The following is a 22,146-nucleotide window of genomic DNA, read 5'->3' on the forward strand; positions in this document are numbered from 1 at the left end:
CCTGGACCGCCCAGACCATCTGCTTATTGTCTATATAAGCAAGCAAGGCTGAGGCGCAACCTCATGGCGATGTGTAACACTTCTGACTACTGATTGGTCAGAAAATGTTCAATAGCGAAGCACAGACAGATGGATGGATGAATGGATGGACAGCTCAAGAGTCGCAAATGATATAGTTGTAATAACAGTTGAAGAGACTAAAGAGATGGAAAGAATGACTTACAAAATGAGAAACCGTGAAGATGAATTTAAAATAAACTGGAGTAAATGGGTCTCAGAAATACATGAAGTGTAAAAGTAGATTTAGGAGTTCTACAGGAAAGCCATCCCTATCCCCTTTTCTTTTTTTTCTTCTCTTATTTCCCCCCTTCTTCTTCTTTTGTATTTAAAAAATCTATAAAAATGTATAAAAGTGAAGAAAAATATATTATGGATGAATTGAATTACATGTATTGTACGAACCTGCAGTAAAGTATACACTTTTTTTTTAAGAGTCGCGAATACTGTATCTTCTCAGTGAGGATGTCTCCTGTGTGTAATTGCCGGTGTAGAAATGGGTTAGAATAGATTGCACTGTGTTTTCTGTGTTTCCTCTGAGAGTGTACAGATTTAACCGAATGTACCCTTATAGCATCCAACTCTTCCGCCTTCTTTCCATTTTGAATTGTATAATCCATTGCACTCATAAATATTGCACAGAGCAGTAGGGGGTGAACGGCCAGTTTCGTTGTCGACCGTGATTGCTTTTGTTTAGTTTAGGGAATTAGGTTTAGTGACTTTTGATTTGTTTTAGTTTTTTGTATCCGGGTTCAGGGATCCTGTTTCTCACAGTCACAGAGCTAGTTTGTTATTATATTTATTTTGACCATGTTCACTCTGACATTAAACGTGAACATAAATGTCACTGTGTTTTTATCAATAAATGGAACACTTTCTTGGAATTTATTTTGTCTTCAGTCACTTGGTGTCAGACCCATAGCCTAGGGCAGTGGTTTTCAACCCTTTTCATATCAAGGTCCATTATTTATTCAGCATTTGAGAATATTTTGTGTACAATTAGGAGAGATATAACAGGCAAACATTCGTCAAATTGTGTTACTTCTTGTAAATTAAGTAATGCAGATGTTAATTTAACTCTTTTAACTCTTATTTCTTGAGAGCGTAAAATGAAACCAAATGGACCCGTACGCTCTCAAAAGTTAAAGATCTAATAAGGGTCCATTTGGTTACCAACTCTCCATCATATAGCTGCGGACCACCTGGAACCCCCTCAAGGACCACTGGTGGTCCCCGGACCACTGGTTGAGAACCACTGGCCTAGGGCATTCAACTATTCGGAAATGTTGAAACTAGATCTAGTAAATGAGAAATTAATCAATGTTTAGCAACTGCATGTTATAATCAGAAACGTTTTTTGATGGGCTGTATAGCTGAAAACGTAGATTGTTTCCAGATAGCATTAGCGTTAGCTCAGCAGAGTTTACATGGAGCAGACAGGAGGTTGCGGAGAGGGCATCACTTCCACCTCCGGGGAGGGGGGGGGGGGGGGGGTACTAAAGATGGGGGGCCCTGTACAGTCAGAGAACAGTGGAAATGCAAAGCAAACCGAGTAAAGTAATGTCGTGGAGTGTCGAGCCAGGCTTAGCAAATGAAATGACGGCATTAGTTTTGACTCTGGATACAGAAAGGTATGCATTGGTTCATAATGTAGCAGAAAATCCCTAAACCATTCTGTGCAGGGACTCAACTGCCTGTCTGATCAATGTCTTTGGGGAGCCCTGTAAAGACACTGTTAATGTTGTAGTAGCTTTTCCGAATCCTGCTGAGACATACTGTAAGTCCTTTAATCCTTGATATACTCTTAAGGTGATAGAAGGCGGCTGACTTTAATTGTGTTAATTAGGCTTTTGAAATTCAGGTCTGAGTCCATGACTACACCAAGTTGTCTTTGAAGAAAGAATGATAAATAGTAAATGGATTGCCTTTTCTCCAAAAAGCTTTACAATGTACGGTATTTCACATTCACCCATTCACACACCAAAGGCGCAGGAAACCATAGCAAGGCAGGGGTTCAGTGGGGTTCAGTGTCTTGCTCAAGTACACTTTTCTTCTTTTTAAATTTATTTTTGGGCTTTTATGCCTTTATGAATAGGACAGTAGGCTGACAGGAGAGAGATGGGGAGGTGCCTGGACCGCTACGCCAGCGGCCCAGGCCAAGTACACTTAGAGGAGCCGGGGATCAAACCGGGAACCATCCGATTCCAAGACGGCCGCTCTATCTCCTGAGCCACTGAAAGAAGGAAGAAAGGAAGAAAGAAATATAGGGAAACATCCATTCAAAAGGATGAGTGTGTAGAATAGCCTCAGGCCTGCGTCTGCGCCTTTGATCCACTATACCAAGTCATGCTGCCAGGGTGAATTAAAATGAAGTATCTCTCAATCAATAAATGTCCCCATCTGTCTGTCTGTCACCCTGTCACATATTGTGTCAGCCAACTGATCCATCTGTCTGTCTGTCTGTTTGTTTGTTTGTCTGTCTGTCTGTCTCATCTCTGAGGGCCGTCCCCCTCATTTATGTTATCTGACTATCAATCAATCAAACAATCAATATGAGTTAATGCAATACAGAAGAAGGTTGGGCAGTAAGACCCAGCACAGACATTTCTCTCATGCTTTTTTCTCCTCTCTCTTCTCTTCTTTATCTCGCCTCTCCTGTCTTCATCTGTCCCCTCCTAACTTCTCATTTCTCCTTATCTCTCTTTGCAATCCTCACTTCCCATATTGTACCCCAATCGCTCTGCTGTTTTCCTCCCCTCTCCTCTCTTTGCCCAATTCCTCCTTTTCTTCTCCTCCTCCCTTAGCTTCTTCCCAGCCTGCAATTCTCGTTCCACCACCCCCACCCCCTGGTGTCTCCTCTGGAAACTTCTTCCTCTCTTCCTTTTCCTCCGCCTCCTCCTCACCTCCCTCTCTCTCTCTCTCTCTCTCTCGCCTCCTCTCTCTCGTCAGCTTTATCTTTGGCGTGCATACCAAGGAGTTGAGCTCAGAGCGGGAGCGCGTCTCAAATCAGCTGCCAGCAGCGGCCGTGCTGCAGCTCGACTCCTCTCTGTCAAGGTGGCGTTCAGAACAAGCTTGGCGTCTTGTGAATAAATCACCCCTTTTTTTTGTTGTTTGTGGGGGGGGGGGAAAAGAAAAGAGAAGAAAAAAATGATAACGAGTGGTGACGGAGGAGAACTAGTCGTTCAGAGCCGTCTTGCCACCTCGGCACGGCAGATCTGCACTTCCTCGGGAATAAATCATCTTTAAGAAAGATAACGATAAGGGGTGGAGGACAGAGAGGGTTACTACTGTAACAGAGGCTTCTATAAATTGTATGTATTAACGCCAGGCAGGTTAAAGTGTGGGATCTGATAGTGGCAGTAAAGGAAGGGAGAGCAGAGAGGGCTTTTGCCCGTCAATGTCATCATAAAGCAAGCACGCACACGCACGCACGCACACACACACACACACACACACACACACACACACACACACACACACACACACACACACACACACACACACACACACACACACACACACACACACACCCCCCGACACACACACACACACACACACACACACACACACACACACACACACACCCACCCACCCACCCACTGGTGCGTGCAAGAGTGGACATACAGTACAGGCACACACGCATGCATGACTTTGAAACATTGATGCACACACTCCTGTGATTCTAACACGTACACGTAGTATATGTGTGTGCACGCACATGCACACCCACGCACACACAGTAATCCTCTGTGTGTAGTGGAGTAGTGAAATGACTTGTGCTGCTCTAGGTTTAGCAGCCCGGTGTTATCAGAGTTGTCAGGCAGGCAGATCTGCAGCACAGGAGAACGTGGGCTGGGTAGAAAACAGACACACTGTCAGGATGAGTGTGTGTGTGTGTGTGTGTGTGTGTGTGTGTCTGTGTGTCTGTGTGTCTGTGTGTCTGTGTGTGTGTGTGTGTGTGTGTGTGTGTGTGTGTGTGTGTGTGTGTGTGTGTGTGTGTGTGTATGTGTGTGTGTGTGTACTCTTTAGGAGCTTTCAAGAACTCATGCAGGGAGTTTCGAAGGTTACTTTCAAAACTCTGTCCACCACAGATTTCCGGCACAAACTTTTAACTGGTAAGGAAATCCCAATATCTACATGTACTCAGTACCTTATGGTGAAATATCTTGTGCCGTTGTCTATGTGATCTACAGAATATGATGCTCAACAAACTATTTCCAAAACAGACAGTGATCTACGCTACTGCAGTTTTTAAATTGTGGTTTGAAAAGGTGTACAATTTAGGCATTTAGCAGACGGTTTGTTTGAGACGGTACTCTGTGCAAGGTATGCTGGAACAGAATTCCTGACCTACAAATCAAGTTACCAGTCAAACAAAAATATATTTCATCATTCAATCATCATGCATTATTATTATACCTTCCAGCTGTTTCCATTAATGCCTCTAATCTTACAACAATATTCAAAAGTACACTTAGTTAATAGTTACACATCACAATGTTTTTTTTTTCTTTTTAAACCAATATCATGCAACATTAAACCAGGCTATGTGACTGACTGGACCAAGGAAGTACTGATCAATGCACAACCAATGACAGCAATCAGCTGGACTTCCTCTACCTTTATCTCAATTAGGGTTGTCCGATATTGGCTTTTTTACCGATAACCGATATACCGATATTGTCCAACTCTTAATTACCGATACCGATATCAACCGATACCGATATATGCGGGGATTATTGTGATTAGGGTAAGCTCAAATTTCATATCAAACACACCATATACAGTAAGAACTCCTGTAACTTATTTATAAAGCAAAAAAAAATAAAAAATAAAAAATAAAAAAATAAAAATTCCAAAAACCGATACCGATATTTTCCCGATATCAATTTTTATGCTAATATCGGCCGATAATATCGGGAGGCCGATAATATCGGACATCCCTAATCTCAATAATGGCTCCCTCTAAGCCACTCTGGATCACAGTAGCTCCAATGCAAGTCTTAATTCTGCATGCTTGCTCCTCCTCCTACACTGTTTCCAAATGATTTTCAAAAATCCATCTGTAATGACCTAAGAAGAAGCAGACTTCGGCAGTGACCAACAATTAGGTACCAACATGTTTTTTGATGCAAATATTCTGTTACTTCATTGCCTAGGATGCTATTAAACAAATATCCAGTGGCTGTATGGAGATATCTAGCACAGTTTTATTGCAAATGAGATTTCTTCTCTAGGTAGGTAGGTGACATGATCACCCATAAGTTGATTAAGGTCATCAATTTTGGGGAGGGAAAGTCCTGGTGGATGTACTACATCACCAAACACTAAGAATATGAAGAGAACGATAATGGAATCCGTATTGAGCTTTTTTATTTTATTGGTTGCTTTAAAAAGCTTTTCTGTATCCTGCTATATGCATTTAATGCTGAAAACTGCTATGTAAAAACCCAATAAACAAAGTTAAAAAAAAAAAAAAAAGAATATGAAGAGAACTGGCGCTCCCCAAGGAGCCGTGGTGCTGTCACCTTTCCTGTTCACCCTTTGCACTTTAATTTCACTTCAACTCGGATACATGCCACCTACAGAAGTTCTCTGATGACTGCTCCATTGTCAGCTGCATCATGTTTGACAACGAGGAGGATTACAGAGCCCTGGAGAGCTTCGTAAATATTTTAAAAAGTTGTTTTAAAAAAAAGCAGATATACAAGCTCACTCTGTATTTTCTACACCACGGTACGGTGAAGAATAAAATTGGGCTTTAAAGTGGCTATTCTGACTAATTGATTTAGGCGATATATATTCACACTTTTTCACGTCACTTTGTTGAATTCATATAAATGATACATAACATGCTGCAAGTTAATTTGATTAATCATAAATAATCTATAGAATAATTGTTATATAATCGATAGTTGCAGCCCTATTCACCAGTGGCACATCATAAGCTGCCTATGTGGCTGCACATCATATGGTGGGTGCTACACACATGTAGCACCCACCCCACACATATAAGAAAAGGGCAAAGTTCTGACAGTGCCACAATCTTGTTCCACCCAGGACTAGAGATTACCATTCACGATCAAAGAAATTGCCCATGGTGTGTACAGTATATTTTGTCCCGTGATGTTATGGCGACAAATATCACACAGAAAGCCCTAAAGCTGAACATTTCAGACGTTATTCAGATCTCGGGATGTTTTCTGGTGCCACACATCAGTCCCGCTGCACCCAGAGAGGGTCCTTTTGTCTGGTAAGGCAGACATGCACGCCTGGCTTTTCATCCATGCACTCTCCCAGGTGAGCCTTAACAATGAGATTCATTGGTAAGGGGGAGAAGACGTGGCACGCAGCCCAAAGGAGGGATTCTGCATAGAAGAATGAGACTGATTAGCTATGGTGGGTGGGTGGTTGGAGGGTGGGGGGGCCGCTATTCTACTCTGCGGTTCTCTGGAGCTGAGCATACAGTTTCTAGCCTTTGTGTTTCAAACAGAGTCAGAAGAGCTGATGAGTGGGCTGTTTAATGAAACGCCCCCAATGAGTAGACAGAAACCACAGGAATGCTAAGGGGAGGAAATCTACCTGAATTCACAATCACAACTACACTATACATGTATATTGTTGCCAGTTGCGATTTTATAGGGGGAGCAGGGGGGACATTTGCACCCCTGAGTGGCTCTCCCGGCTCTGATCTCAGATCATGTATTTTTTTAAGTTCTAGTTCATTTTAACACTAGATTCGACTAATTATCAAAATGATGAAATAAATGTAATTGCAGTTTGTAGGATGTGCGCAAAAAAGACAGGGAGACAAGTATTTCAACTTCATACAGATTTGTTACTGGCACACAAATGGCAATACTGTGAATATAAAATTGTTGCCCCCCCCCCCCCTGTTAGCAGAGGCTAAAATCACCTATGTATATCGTACTGAGAACCTTGGACAGTTCCGTTTAAAATGAACCCAACTTGAATGCGTACAAAAATAATTGTGACCATGTTGACAATTCCCAGGGTGATGGACAGGATGTGGTGGCCATTTCCCCATTCTGACTACAATGACATACATTTACATTTTCACTCAAAAATCTTTACTTACACAAAATAGGTCTCCCGTTCAATGTCAAGGCAGCAGCAGCAGCAGCAGCAGCAGGAGCAGCGGGGTTTGGTCTCTTGAAGTCATCACCAGGAAAGCTTTGGCTCCAATGACGCATTCACGTTCATGTTGACAAATCCAGACAGAACCATCTGAGATCAAAGGGGCAGCATGACTCGACTGTGTGGGATCAAAAGGAATGGCATGTGTTAGCCCCGCTTCTGGTTTTAGGGTGGATTCTTCCCCTGAACTCTCCCGGATGAGGACAACAAAAGCAGAAGGTGGTTGATGAAGATCTGGGCTGCTGCCAGGAACGAGCCTGTATTCAGATTCCGTTTTCATCAAACACTTCTGTTGTACATAATGTATCAAAAGCAAGCTGAGACACCCTTCCCTTTTTTAAAGTACTTGAACAGCAAGCAAGATCCTATCTTATGCACTGACAGGGTACAAGAAGAAATTATAATACACACAAAAAAAGAAGAGGAAAAAGAAGAAAAACACAATACTGAATATAGCGTCCTTGGTTCTTATTTGGAACAGAAGATTGAACAATTTCGGCAGCTTCAATATCTGATGGTCTGAAACATCCTCAATGTTTCAAACCAATGTTTCTAAAGGACATATTCAAGTGTGCTGCGTATCTTGTCTAGTTATTCCTCTTATCATTCTCACCCTGGCTTGACATTTCCACCGGGGAAATAATATGCCCCAAGTCAGTCACAGCAAATGCAAACGGAGGGAAATGAAAGGTGAAAAATGGCTACGGAAGATATGAGCTGTCTCTCGTGGTGGCGTTGAGCTCTTCTAACATGGCCTACAGAATGCGCTGTTAAGGCCGGGAGGTGGGGGGGGGTGGGGTGGATGCCTGGCCCAGTAACAGGAACCATCTGTTGGAGGGCCTGACAGAGCGAGGTTCCAGAGGGGACAGAATACTTCCAGACTCCCCCACTCTTTCTCCTCTCTCTCTCACACACACACACGCACGCACGCACACGCACACACACACACACACACACACACACACACACACACACACACACACACACACACACACACACTTACTCTATCGACTGTTCTCTCCCTGCCTAATCTCTTTTCCTCGTTCTACATTCAGTATCTCTCTTTTTCTCTGAAGCTAACCAGAGAACAGGGTGAGGCTGAATGTGCAAATTTAGTTTATTTTGCATGAATGTGCTCTGTCTTTGTGTGTGTGTGTGTGTGTGTGTGTGTGTGTGTGTGTGTGTGTGTGTGTGTGTGTGTGTGTGTGTGTGTGTGTGTGTGTGTGTGTGTGTCTCTTTCTCTCTCTCTCTACCCCTCCCTCTTGAGTTGATATGGTTTCTGTTGAAATGCTGAACTTTTGACCACAGTGGAGACGTTCTTGTGGGTGTTCCTCTGAACTGTGCAGTATGGTGCAGGCAGAGCACATACCAGAGATGGAAGACTAAACTATGACACTCCTACACCGCTAAATTACACCCCGCTCACTTTTTATATGCTGGGAGTTCTTCCTCAATTATTGAAATGCTCAGTTTTAGTATCTTGTGTGTGTGTACACACACACACACACACACACACACACACACACACACACACACACACACACACAGTGTGAGCGTGCGTTGTTTTACCTACCCTGCACACCTGATGACACGGACACACCCACTACTACAATGAGCCCTTTGTGCTGAACGTTACGATTTGTATGCATCTGTTTGTGCGTATGTCTGTGTGTGTGTGTATGGCTACATGCGCGCATGTGTGTGTGCGGGCGTGCGTGCATGCGTGTACAGCTTATGTGTGCATCCCCGGGAGAGGGGAACTACTCTGTGAGGTTTGATTACAGAGCGATATACTGTGAGTCATGTCAACTCCACAGCAGACCAGAGGAGGATGGGCCGAGCGGGAGAGCACCAATGGGACCAGTAAGAACAACAAAGACTTCCACACATATCAGATTGTATTCGCTATCTTCCCACCCTCTCCTCTGCTGAGAGACCCGGTCTTCATAGGAGTGTTTACATCCTGTGTGCACAGGGAAATGCCTGTTTGTGTTTGTGATGTGTGGCTCTGTGTGCTGGTGCTCAAATGTATGAGCAAGCACCCCTGCCCCCCCCCACCCCCCCCCCCAATAGCTGGAACAAACTGCAAATTGACACACGTATGTACCCATCTGTTTCAAGTTACAATTTAACTGCAATTGCAACTGCTTTACACCCACATAATTAGATGTATGCTACCGTTATGTTTTAAAGATAATATGAGAGAAACCCAGGATATGGGATAAAAACGATTGGAGGTGATTAAAGTAACTGAGCAGATAAAATTGGAACAGGAACACAAGGTGATAAATGATTTTTTGCAGGGTTCTCTCTCCGGTTTGGGTGGAATATGTAACCGACCTGAATTTGTTTTTATTTTCTAAAGAGAGGGAGAGACGGGGAGACCCCTGTTACTGAACAAACACTCTATAGCAATAGTATTACTATCGGAATACAGAGCTTAAAAACCTTTTGTTATAACCAAAGAATATTACTTTTACCTTTAAGGGAAGACTTGGATGGTAATGGATGATACAACATCACCACAATTCATTCAACAACTTTCACCAAACAGACAGATTCAATGTGTAGGCAGCAGGTCACACACAAAGCGCTCACAGGTTAGTTTACATTCTTTTGAAAAGATTCCCATAACGTAGGCGTACGTTGGGCGATGCAGGTTAATGCTACACTTGTGTTCTTTGAAAATCTACCTGTTAATGTAGCGATGGAGGTCAATATTTACTCTTGAAGGGGCAATACTATGCTGTCTCCCACAGAGCGAGGGGCCCAAGTACTGTACCAGCTGCCATAAAACCCCACTGTACAGTATTTCAACTCATTCCTGTTTCAGTTTCCCACTTCCCTAGTCCAAGAAACCTCGCAAGAGTAGATTCAAAAGACCGATTCACACGGTCGATCCTGTTCAGAGCTGGTTAGAGGTTAGGACTACTTGTCTTGGTGCGCGACCCAATGTCCAATCGTCCACTTGCTCACATCACGGTAAAGGTACACAGTAAAATGTTCTCTAATCTAATTCTGAGAGTGTAAAAACTTACCCTTTTTACACTCAAGAGTTAAATGAACACTCTTGACATTTACAGTGTAGGAATGGGTAGAAGGGACCACTGCTGACCCTTGCTGCTTGTGTCGGACAATGGTTGGTTTGGTCTATTGTTGCCTTTTCAATCGTAAGACATTTTCTTTTATGCTACACACGGACTCCACATTCCAAATGTTTGACCACTTTCTACCGGGCGTCCCTATTTTGGGCATGTCATTATAAGCAAAATCTTCAAAGCAATGTGAAAAAAATGATATCGAAAATAGCAGATCTACAAGCTCACAATAAGTCACCCTTTTAATTGTTATTTTTTCCGATGTCTTTTTGTTATGTTTGTTAAAAAAAAGAAAAAAACATTTAAGGAAGTAGGCAAGACGAATGATCACATGCTGAAGAAGGAAAGTTTTCATTCATGTATGCTCAAAACAAGCTTGATATATACGATCATACAGAAGTGAACTAATTTTGTACCTAACTTCTAATAAAAATATTAATGAAAAAAAAAAAGAAAAGTCACCCTTGTAGATCGGTTTTAAGCCCAGTCCACACCAATGATTTGCGATGCAACAAAAAGGTTGCAATACGTTGCAGAGAGAAATCGCAGCAGTCTGAATTTCCCCGTTGCAGGTCAGTGAAGTTTTGGGATTCTGTTACAAGCGGTTGCAAGTGTTTGCAAGTTGCAACTCGTTGCATCGCGAATCATTGGAGTGGACTGGCCTTTATTCGTTGTACGACAAAGTACAGTAAATGGGGCTTAAACTAAAGGAAGAGTAAGTGATATGTTTTGGTTAAAACAAAACATTGTTTTGTTAAAAGGTTTAAGCGCTATATTCTGATAGTAATCATTGCTATAGAGTGTTTGTTCAGTAACAGGGGTCTCCCTGTCTCTCCAGCTCTTTACTAAACAGAATGTACTTTTTCAGATGGGTTGCAAAATTTCAGCCAATCAGGAGAGAGTACCCATTTATCAGCTACAGTTTTATAGTGTTCCAGTTTCAATGTTGTCTGCTCATTTGTGTCATTACTTTCAATTTCACTGTTTATCCTGTGTTATGTGTGAGTTCTCTCTCCTGGGTGGATAAAATTGGTATTCAATTCAATCTTTATTTCAGACTCAAGGTCCATATCACATACCAAATGACAAAGTACACAACCAATAAATAATAAAGAAATACGAAAAATGAAAAACATAAAATCAGTCCAACCTACTACAGCCCGCTCACAGTCTGTAGAGGCTGTATCCCAACCTGAAAATGCATTTTCAATTTGCTAGACTCCTATTACTGAATAAACGCTCTATAGCAATGAGTACTATCAGAATATAGAGCTATTTAACACTTATTTTAACAAAACAATATCACTTACCCTACCTTTAAGTGGTTAAAATGATTAAATCTGTGCTATCATGAGGTACTTTTGTTCTATGGTCGGGTAATCTTTTCTATAATTGAAATGTATATTTGTTTTTCTCTCAGGGAGGCACAGCTTGCACTCAATCAGTGGTACTGTATGTCAGACATGTGAGTGAATATATTGCACTCATTTAGGCTATATTATGATTATAAACCTGCAATGCTTCAAGAAAGGCTGGAATATGTGGAATGAAAACAACACTTTCTATTTCTAGACACCCTTTAGATTTCACTTATTTTACACAAACGAAGAATTAAAACTCCAGTACTCTAGGGTGTTTAAGCTTAACAAGACTTTACTTTACTGTAACCCATTCAATCCGGGAATGCTAAATGATATGTATTTGGCCACGGACCCTCATCTCAAAGTATTTAGTTCCAGGGACGCCCAGAAGCAAAGATTTGAGTTAAAACAGTTCGCTTTAAAAAATATATATATTCAAAGATTTGCAAAAATGTTCACGATGTTTCAAAGAATTGCAGATATACAAGCTCATAGCACGGCACTTGGTGCTGCACCATGAGCTTTCTGCTATTTTTGAATAGCCTAATGTATAAAATAATGGTTATACTGTAGCTAAAATGACACAGATGCATTCCCAGATTGAATGGGTTAATGTTTCAACAGTGCAACGCATTCTCACTCCCAAGACGGCAAACGGGTGACTTCTTGGGGACGGATTTGGTCAAACATCAAACGCTTGACTGTAAGGGGGTACGTACCCGCGACGGCACATGTCGGGGGATATGAGTTACAATTCTGTCCCTATTGGGACATAACTCGAATGGCGGTGAGTAGGCTGAAGCGGACTTCGTGCAACGTTCGGCAGTCAGCACGGCGACTCGCTCGACTGAAGGCTCCCTCTTCCAGTCCAACGTTTTGACGTTTGGTCACATTTTGTCCCAAGAAGTCATTATAGGCCGGAGTGAGAGTATTGTGCAACAGCGCAACACCGAAAGCAGACAACAATAAGACACCTTTTGATAGCAGTATGGTTTTATCCAAAGAGAATGGGTGAGTTCTGTCTCAGACACTAGTCCATGTTTAGGTTACCTCTGATGTGCTTGCATGCGATACAGAAACAAACACAATTCACACTTTAATGATTTCATCCTCTACCGGTAGGAGAAGATTTCCAGCAATCTGGTGGTAATGGCGGGGGGGACGGGGGACGGATGACACCAGTATAGTTAAGATGACGCATCCCTAGTACACACAAATACACACATACACACACATGCACACACACGCAGTCCGACCCCTTCACAGGTTGTCTTTATCTGCTATAGCCCAGATTGGCCAGGCTTAGCAGCAAGCAGTAGGCCATCTATCTGTCTGTCTGACAGCCAGACCCCAGAGTGTGTGTGACTGTGCGTGTGTTTAGAGCAGTGTTTGAAACCAGAACAACTGATCTGATGTGTGTGTGTGTGTGTGTGTGTGTGTGTGTGTGTGTGTGTGTGTGTGTGTGTGTGTGTGTGTGTGTGTGTGTGTGTGTGTGTGTGTGTGTGTGCATGCGCGCGGCGGCCGTGCCTGCAGTATAATCACAACAGCAAAGGTTCAAACATGAGAAATTAACAATCTTGACGACCCACACAGACATGTGCACCCACACCCACACCTATGTGTCAGACAGGAGGCGAGCCGCAGTGTGTTGTGACCTGCAGAGGGAGACCAGTGACAGCAACCACAGGAGACTAGCACTGGTCTGTCAGCTGCTGTAAAACCACACACACACACACACACACACACACACACACACACACACACACACACACAGTCTCTCACACACACACACACACACACGCTCATCCTCCCTCTGCGCAGGCTTATTATAAGTCCATTCCCACCCTTAGCCTGTATCTGACAAGGAAGTCCTATACCACACTGTGCTGTCATACTGACACACACACACACACACACACACACACACCCTCCACAAGTTCTGAAGGTCAAGTTTCTCATCACAGCAGCATTTCCTAATGTCCTATCCTACGGTAGCTACGGTACGTGTCATAGACCACACACACACACACACACACACACACACACACACACACACACACACACACACACACACACACACACACACACACACACACACACACACACACACACACACACACACACACACACACACACACACACACACACACACACGTCTTGTCTGTCTCCAGTCGAGTCCATCTAAGGACTGTCTCAGTTGAGCCGCTGGAAACAGTAGTGGAGAAGATCTCCTGGTGTTTGCCAATGTCAGCTTCATGTGAATAGGGTGCCCACATTAAAGCATATCCACAGGATACGACAAACCAACATCTGTCAGCTTACTTTGCCAGGCACTTTTCATAGGATGGGGGAAAAGTTACTATAGCATCCACAAGCTCCACAGTAAAATCCTTAGTGTTCATTTAACTCTGAGAGTGTACAAACATGGAAGCAAATGGACCATTTTGGTTCCATTTGACATAAATTAACGCTGCCGATTTTACTGTGTGCGAGTGAGCTTGTTTACTGTTAAAGTTTTTTTTTAGTATTCCTCGGTTAAGAGGTAATTGGTACTAAGCTAAAAGATGGTGCCAAGACGCAATCAGTGAAAAAGAGACAACGAACAGTTTGAAAATGTCACATGAAGCCTGACATAATCATCAAAGATAATAGCCAGTGAACTTGACTGAAATGGCATAGACCCATAGGAACAAATGTCATCAAAAGATCATCCGTTTTAATTTTAATGAACTCATTAGTAATAAGCTGCAGTTAGACTTTCAAAGTTGAGTGGAAAGGTTCCGGTTAGCATCACAAGTACACATACACATCAACACGTACGCCGTACGCCTTCCACTGCTGACACAGTGTAAGATAGGTACAATACATACGCACGCACGCACGCACTCACGTTGCTGGTCCCTGCCTGCCTGTGTGTCCCATGACAATAAATAGTGAGTGTCAGACTTGGCTGTCGGAGCTCACCTTGTAACCAATCAATGACAAGCTCTCCTTCCCTGTTCAATTCTCTCCTTCACTGTTCAATTCTCGTTTTACTTCCTCGCTTTTGTTCTCTTTTTTCATTCTTTGTTCTATCTCGCTTTCCCTCTTCCTTCCTCCATCTAATCCACCATATCTCTGTCTCACTTGCAATCCATCTCTCCCATTCTGTCACTGTCACTCTTTGACTCTCAATAGTCTGCTCACACGTCTAGACTGGAAAGAAGACCTTTGCCGCTGTGTGTGTGTGTGTGTGTGTGTGTGTGTGTGTGTGTGTGTGTGTGTGTGTGTGTGTGTGTCCTGCATGCCTGTGGAGTTGCCGGGTGCTAGGGTCATAAAGCGGAGAGAGATAGACAGCCGACACACCGACACAGAAAGACTGTTAGACGGACAGGCAGCGCATCAACTGGCCACTGGGGCCAGAGAGTCAGCCAGCAAGCAAAACATACAGTACAAACTGTAATTCACATAAACAGTCAGTCAGTCCACCAGACAGTCATTCACAGGAAAGGGGACCATACAGTGAGACAGCCAGCCAATAGAATAATGCCATTTCTAACATCAAGGAACTTCTATAGGGGGGATATAAGCGCATCCATTTAAACATACAGCATGGAAAATGTGTCGGGGGGAAAAGGAGGAGAAAATTGCATTCAGTCACAGTCTAGACAAACCCAGCTTATAGCTTATACGCACAATTTAACCCGGCTTATCTATGCAGGCTTTGTTACACCGCTGCATCCCCACACAGCATCAAACAACCATTTATATGAAAACACCACAACAATTTCCAGTTGTAGGTGAAAGGTAAATCATTTTAGTGGCTCACCGTTTACCTTTCCCTACGTCTGCCTCTCCTCCTGGCAGGAGAATGCTTCCATAGTGGTCGTCATGGGTGAGGGGGGGAGAGAGAGAGAGAGAGAGAGAGAGAGAGAGAGAGAGAGAGAGAGAGAGAGAGAGAGATGGGAGGACGACACACTGCTGCATTGCAGTAGGAGAGCAGACGACTGGTTACTACTTTGTGAAAGCGAGGCCTGTTTCCTCTGATGATCCTATCTCCGTTATCTACCTGTCTCCTCTCTTTGAAGATATTACTGTATGAACAATGGGGGGGGGGGGGGGTTGGTCATACACGTTATTATGGCCCATTTGTATGCCTGTGTAAGTCTACGATCATATCTCAGCGAAAGCGAGCTGTCCCGGCTCTCTGAAGATGGCAGTGCATAACCCATGGAGGGGAAAGGGGCTTGTTTGTACACGCTATGGGTTATTTATCTTGGCCATGAACATACTATGGCTTCACGGGCAAATAGTTCAGTGGCAATGACATGTATACTATCCCCATTCACGGATGATTTGGGAGTGGATGAATGGGGGGTGCAGGGGGTATGGAGGGGTATCGTGTTTGTTCAGACGCATTATGACATGCCCCCGTGTTGTCTTTTAGAGTGAAACTGAGAGAGAGCAACGCTTGACCTCTCCTCCACTACTGCCCTTGGTCAATGTAGAGAAATCAACTGCTTTGATCCTATCTGATTCCATACGCTGCGTCGGTTCCGTAGTACGGGGCGAGACGGAGGGGGGTTTGTTTACTGCCACATGGCCTGAAAAAGCAACAACACAGCTAAAAAGTGAAATCATGGAAATATTCTCTGTAATCTAGATCAACATTATGCTGCATTGCTGAGGGAGTGAGAGAGAAAGAGAGAGACGACGGAAAGATATGGAGGAGGGGGAGAAAGAGGGAAGAGACGAGACAGAGAGAGAAAGAAAGTGAGAGAAGAAAAGCAAGAGACAGAAAAGGACACACTGGCGGACACTTCACCCAGTCAGTCAGTCAGTCCGTCAGTCCGTCAGTCAGTCAGTCAGCCAGCCAGCCAGCCAGCCAGCCAGCCAGCCAGGTTGTGAGTCAGTCAGTCAGTCAGTCAGCCAGGCTGTCAATCAGTCAGTGAGCCAGTCAGTCAGTCAGTCAGTCAGTCAGACTGCCACTGCAGAGTGGCGCAGTGCCACAGTCTCTCTCTCTTCCTCTCTCTCTCTCTCTCTCTCTCTCTCTCTCTCTGTCTGTCTGTCTGTCTCTCGTCCTCTCTGCTGTGCCTCATGTCTCTCTCCTCTCCTATCCTCGCCCATCTCCACTCTAATTTTGTCTGTCCTCCTCTCCTCTCCTGTGTCTCCCCGTCTCCACACTCCTCGCTCTCATTTGTCTCCTATTCCATTGTGTCCTGTTACTGTACTCTGCTCTTCTGTGACCTCTCTCTCTACTGTCTCCCCTGGCAGACCACCAATCAGCTGTAGCCCATTTCACACATGACAGGCTGGCTGTATGCTGCTGATGTATGTATGTATAACACTGGAGGGGGTCGTGCTGATGGCTAGTAATGGAGATGAGGGAACGCGGAGGGGGTCCTGTGTGTGTGTGTGTGTGTGTGTGTGTGTGTGTGTGTGTGTGTGTGTGTGTGTGTGTGTGTGTGTGTGTGTGTGTGTGTGTGTGTGTGTGTGTGTACACACACACACACACACACACACACACACACACACACACACATGTGTGTGTGATTGATTACATGTGTATGTATGTGTGCATGCATATGATTGTACACACAGTATGTGAGTGACTTTATCTATTGTGCGTCTGTGTGCATGTGTGCGTCTCTATGGTGGGCGAAAGAGTCAAAGTCTATCTGAATTACAATCTATCACCAAATCACTGCGTTGACATTCATACATTCAGAAATATACCCAAGAATTAAACGGAAGACAAAAAGAAGGAGGGGGTCGGGGGGGATCGGGAATCTATGACCAGGTCTGGGTCCAATGAATTTTACTCTCCATTTTTCGGTGAATTGAAACCACAGAGAGCAAGTAGCAATAGATATGCTCACTTAAACCATGTATGCCAGAGAAAGAGAAAGAGAATTATATGAAGGAAGAAAAAAGAAAGAAAAGAAGAAAAAAAAAGAATGGAGACAGAAATATAAAGCAATAAAAACAGAAGGGTTCAGAAGTGAACAGCACCACACTTCAAACAGAGAGGAAGTGAGCGTGTTAGATACTGTCAGAGAACATAGCACTCAATCACACACCAATCAAATGGATTGGATCTGCTACAAGGATGGAAAAGAACTGTGTGTGTGTGTGTGTGTGTGTGTGTGTGTGTGTGTGTGTGTGTGTGTGTGTGTGTGTGTGTGTGTGTGTGTGTGTGTGTTGTGTGTGTGTGTGTGTGTGTGTGTGTGTGTGTGTGTGTGTGTGTGTGTGTGTGTGTGTATGTGCGATGTGCGTGCGTGTGTGCGTGAGCGCATACGTACATATTCATGACAAGTCGACATTTGGGGCAAATATTGGACATGAAACCAGTTGAAACCAAGCATGTCAAATTGGGTACAAAATTGGTGTTCCCAATTAGATTTTACTGAAGTTTCAAAAGGCTGGGGTGGGGGGTGGGGTTAGGGTTGGGGGATATGGAATGAATATAAGTCAATGCCATGTCCCCAATGTGCATGTTTGTGAGTGAGCGTGGTCAGTGTCCAGTGTTGGGCAAGTTACTCAGCAATAATAAGTTACTAGTTACTGTTAATATTAAATGTAATAATATTACATTGATTATGATCAAGGGTAACTAGTTTTATATTATGTTTAGCCAGCTCCTTTCAGAACTGAATCCACTTTATTGGAACAATAACGAGGAGCCACCAATTAGCCAAACTGCAGAACTGAAATATATTAGATACAGTGAGTATACTGTTAAAAAAAGAAAACCTGTGGGCTGGGATGTGAAATAGGTCCAGACAGAGCCTGGTTCTGCTGGGGCTGCTTCACGACAAGCGCAGCATTACACTTTAATGAACCTAGATCCCAGGATGAAGACCTACATTTCTTATTTGGGCCCTCGGCTGAGATATATGGAGCTCTTATCAAATGGAGAATAATGTGAAGGGGATAGCCTACATCAGTGATTCTCAACCTTTTTTATTTTCAAGGACCCCCAGTTTGATATGCATTAAGGCCACGGACCCCCACTCGATACCATTTACGTATATCTCTGGGACTCCAATCTACAAATCCTCAGTGTTAACTTTGAGACTGTACAAATGGGGGCTTTAACTTTAAAGGCCCATAAGGTTCCATTTGGTTCCTAACTGGCTGGGGACCCCCTGGAGCCCCCTCAAGGACCCAGGGGGTCCCCGGAACCCACATTGAGAACCAGTGGCCTACATCTTATAAGAGGCAGCTGTTCCAGGACCTGAAATCCAGTCTGGGGGACACAAAGAGGTCAATGCAGAATTATTTGCATAAGTCAAAAGTAGTGCATGGGTTGACAAGAGTGCATGAGTTGACAAGAGTGCATGAGTTGAATAAATGCAATAAATGTTCCATTCATTGCTACACACAGTGACATTTATATTTACAAACCTAGTGAAAGGATTAACCCCTACTGCTCAGTGCTTTATTCACATGCAAGGATGATATACAGAAAGGAAAGACAGAGGCAGGAGGTTAATGCTGTGAATTTGCACACTCTCAGGCCGAGCTCCTTATATTACAGCTAACACAAACACAATCTAATCTCGCCGATGTCTAACACCAGCAATCCATTATGATGACTCTGGACATTGGAATAATGTATTAATGAAAAACACAACTGGGGTATAATTTGGACAAGATAGATGTTACTTAAAAATACACTATAATTATGAAAAAAATATGAATGAAAAACATAAAGGGGTATAGGCTGGACTTGAGGGGTATATCACTTTTTATACCCCAGGGAATAAAAGAGGCTAGCCCACTTTAACCCCAGGTATAATATGGCTGGGGGTCTATTTTGGGCTGTTACACCCGGCATGGAACTTCAGCGTCCCGGGCACAGACAAAAACAGTGGGTAGGGAGTAAACCTAGATTTTGTTTTTAATTATTATCTTTTCAAAAAGTAAAAAAAAAAAAATCACACTTCAAGTTAAAAACTAAAGTTTTTCATTCCATTAAAAAAAAGAAAAAGAAAATCCATGAGTTAAAGGGGGAAAAAATACTTTTATTAAGTAGTGAAAATAGCCGCATCTCGACGTGTTGTGAGCTTGTAGATCAGCTATTTTCACCCGGGGGGACATACAATTTCTCTTTTGGGTCTCAAGCTAAAAGTTTTGGGAACCACTGCTCTATCAGGTACCTGGTACTAGGTACTAATGGAAAGGCAAAATAAAATGATGGTAGAGCCGTGGCGTTTCGTGCCGAGCTGAGCCGAGCCGGGACTATGCAATGGAAAGATGCCATTAGTGTCAACTTCTGTACCAACTTCTTTGGACAACATACTACATTTGGAGGTACAGTACGCAGTGTATCCAGGAGGGATTTTTACTTTTTAACGACATTTGGCACAAGCCAAAATATGCTGACTTGGTATTTTGGCTGCTGTATTCATACTGTACATTTCTCTACATAGTTTCTATCCAAATTCTGGCTGGTGTGAACAATTTTTCACCAACAGGGTCTAAAAAAAATGCTACCTGCTGCAGGCTATAGCTGACTAATAGAATTTCCTTCCCTGGTGCTATTCTGCTCAGAAACTGATCCCGGCTTGCATTCTTGACTTACATTCAGATTCTATGACTCAAAACTGAAGCCAAATTAATTTGTGGTTTCAGAATACTACAGCACAATGTGCTGAGCTATGAAGTTTAACCGCAAACATCACACAGCAGACTTTCTGAGAAAGCTCAGGGGGATATGTTGGTCACACAGACACACATTTGTTTCAAATAATTGAACAAGCCCATATGATGTGAGTCCAGCCTAATTTATATATGAAGCACAACTCCAGCTGTGGATCCATTAAAATTAGAAAAAACAGCTGCCACGTCTCCCTCGACCCCCCCCCCCCCCCCCAACTCAAATACTTGAAAGACAGTCAACTATTTGTTTTCTGGATTTTAAGATAGCGGTGGTTAGGAAGCATCTGTGGGTGTGTAGGCCACACAGCACGGCCACAGACAGACACTTAAGACTTGTGAATGTTCCGAGATGCAACCAGCATTTGGCCCAGGCCTGACTTAGTTGCGTGCCGGTGTGACATGCTAAAAATGCGACGCATTGTGAGCTTGTAGATCGGCTGTTTTCGGCGTGTCACACCGGTGAACAATTAAGTAATTGTTTATGTTTCTGTTTATTAAAGGATGCCCATTAGAGTCACATTAATGAGCCTCTAGTCTTCCTGGGGTCCTGAACAAAGCAAATACAATACAAATGTACAACTAAAAAATACAAATTGAAGTAAAAAAAACGATAAAATAAAAATAAAAATGAATACAAAACGACAAATTAACATTATAAAATCAAATCCAACAGTCCAGTCAAATTAACCAAATACACAAATAATAGTTACATAATTGACAAGTTACTTGTACATATCTCTTGATATGTTTTTTGAAAGTAATGTTGTTATGAATTGTAGATAAGATGTTTTTGGGCAGAGCATTCCAGAGTTCTATTGACCTATATAGTATACTATATCTATTGCACAGACTAAATGCATTACATCTTGCATATGAGTGACACCGCACAATGGCATCATGCTCACATTTACACACTGCTTGTCCCACACGTTACACGATTCTGACTAGACATGACAATATTGTCTCCTCCTCCTTCTTTCTCATCCACCAATCATACAGAGCAGTTTCCCACGACATCATGTCTAACAACGATGCCAACCGTGTTCCAATGGGACCTCCTCCTTCACAGGAGGAGAAGCAAGCAGCCTCAAACCTGTAACAGGCATGGTGACATAAGGCGAGGGTGGTACAATTGGAAGTAAACCCATTAGTCGAGACTCCCACTGCAACACTTTGCCTTCTTTTCTTTTTCCAAGTATCCCAAGTAAAAATAGCAGAGCTGCAGATGGATACTTATAATGAGATGCTCTTGCGGGCGAGCAAAATGAGCAGTCAGGGTCCAGTCAAGTAGAATACAACTGTACACATGGGGGGCGTCCGAGTGGCGCAGGCCAGGGGGTAAAGTTTCTGCCCACCACCACCGCAGAGACTAGGGGTTGAATCGTCCGCGGTGCTTCCAGCTTGGCCAGGGGCTCCAATGAACACAATTGGCTGTTTCCGATCTTTGCTGTTGCACTAGCGACTCCTACAGGTTGGTCAGGGCGCCAGTGGGTTTGCAGAACTATGGATAGCGTGTTCCTCTGAATGGCTCCCAAATGATGTGATGTATTTAAAAGGTTTTTGCCAGGGAACCCCATACAAGATTTGTGTTATATTATTATTATATTTAAAAAGTATTCCAAATCTTTCACATAACAAGATGTTTTGAAAATAACAAGAAAACATACAAGCTCACAACACGTCGCATCACGTGTTGTGAGCTTGTAGATACAGTAGGCTATTTTTAAATAGCTGATGTATGTGGGATTAAAGTGGTTAAACTTGTTTTGATGCTATATTAACACATTTAGCTCTGTGTCAAAAAGTATTTGAAAACCACAAAAAAGGGG

At 43.2% G+C, this 22,146-nt stretch overlaps 1 protein-coding gene across 2 annotated transcripts in view; it reads right to left on the reverse strand.

Moving 5' to 3' along the window:
* LOC311038340 (low-density lipoprotein receptor class A domain-containing protein 4-like) overlaps positions 1–22,146 on the reverse strand; it is a 218,858-nt gene that overhangs the window by 175,667 nt on the left and 21,045 nt on the right. Inside the window, exons 1-2 of one of the 2 annotated variants that reach the window (XM_084047807.1) lie at positions 7,829–7,916; positions 7,157–7,333 (exon numbers count right to left, since the gene is read on the reverse strand). The gene's annotated coding sequence lies outside the window, so the exon portion shown is untranslated. Of the gene's footprint in view, positions 1–7,156; positions 7,334–7,828; positions 7,917–22,146 lie in introns of those variants that run through there. The other variant, XM_084047806.1, reaches the window with a different exon arrangement.

Source organism: Gymnoscopelus microlampas (genome assembly GCF_963454915.1).
Source record: "Gymnoscopelus microlampas genome assembly, chromosome: 3".
NCBI lineage: Eukaryota > Metazoa > Chordata > Actinopteri > Myctophiformes > Myctophidae > Gymnoscopelus > Gymnoscopelus microlampas.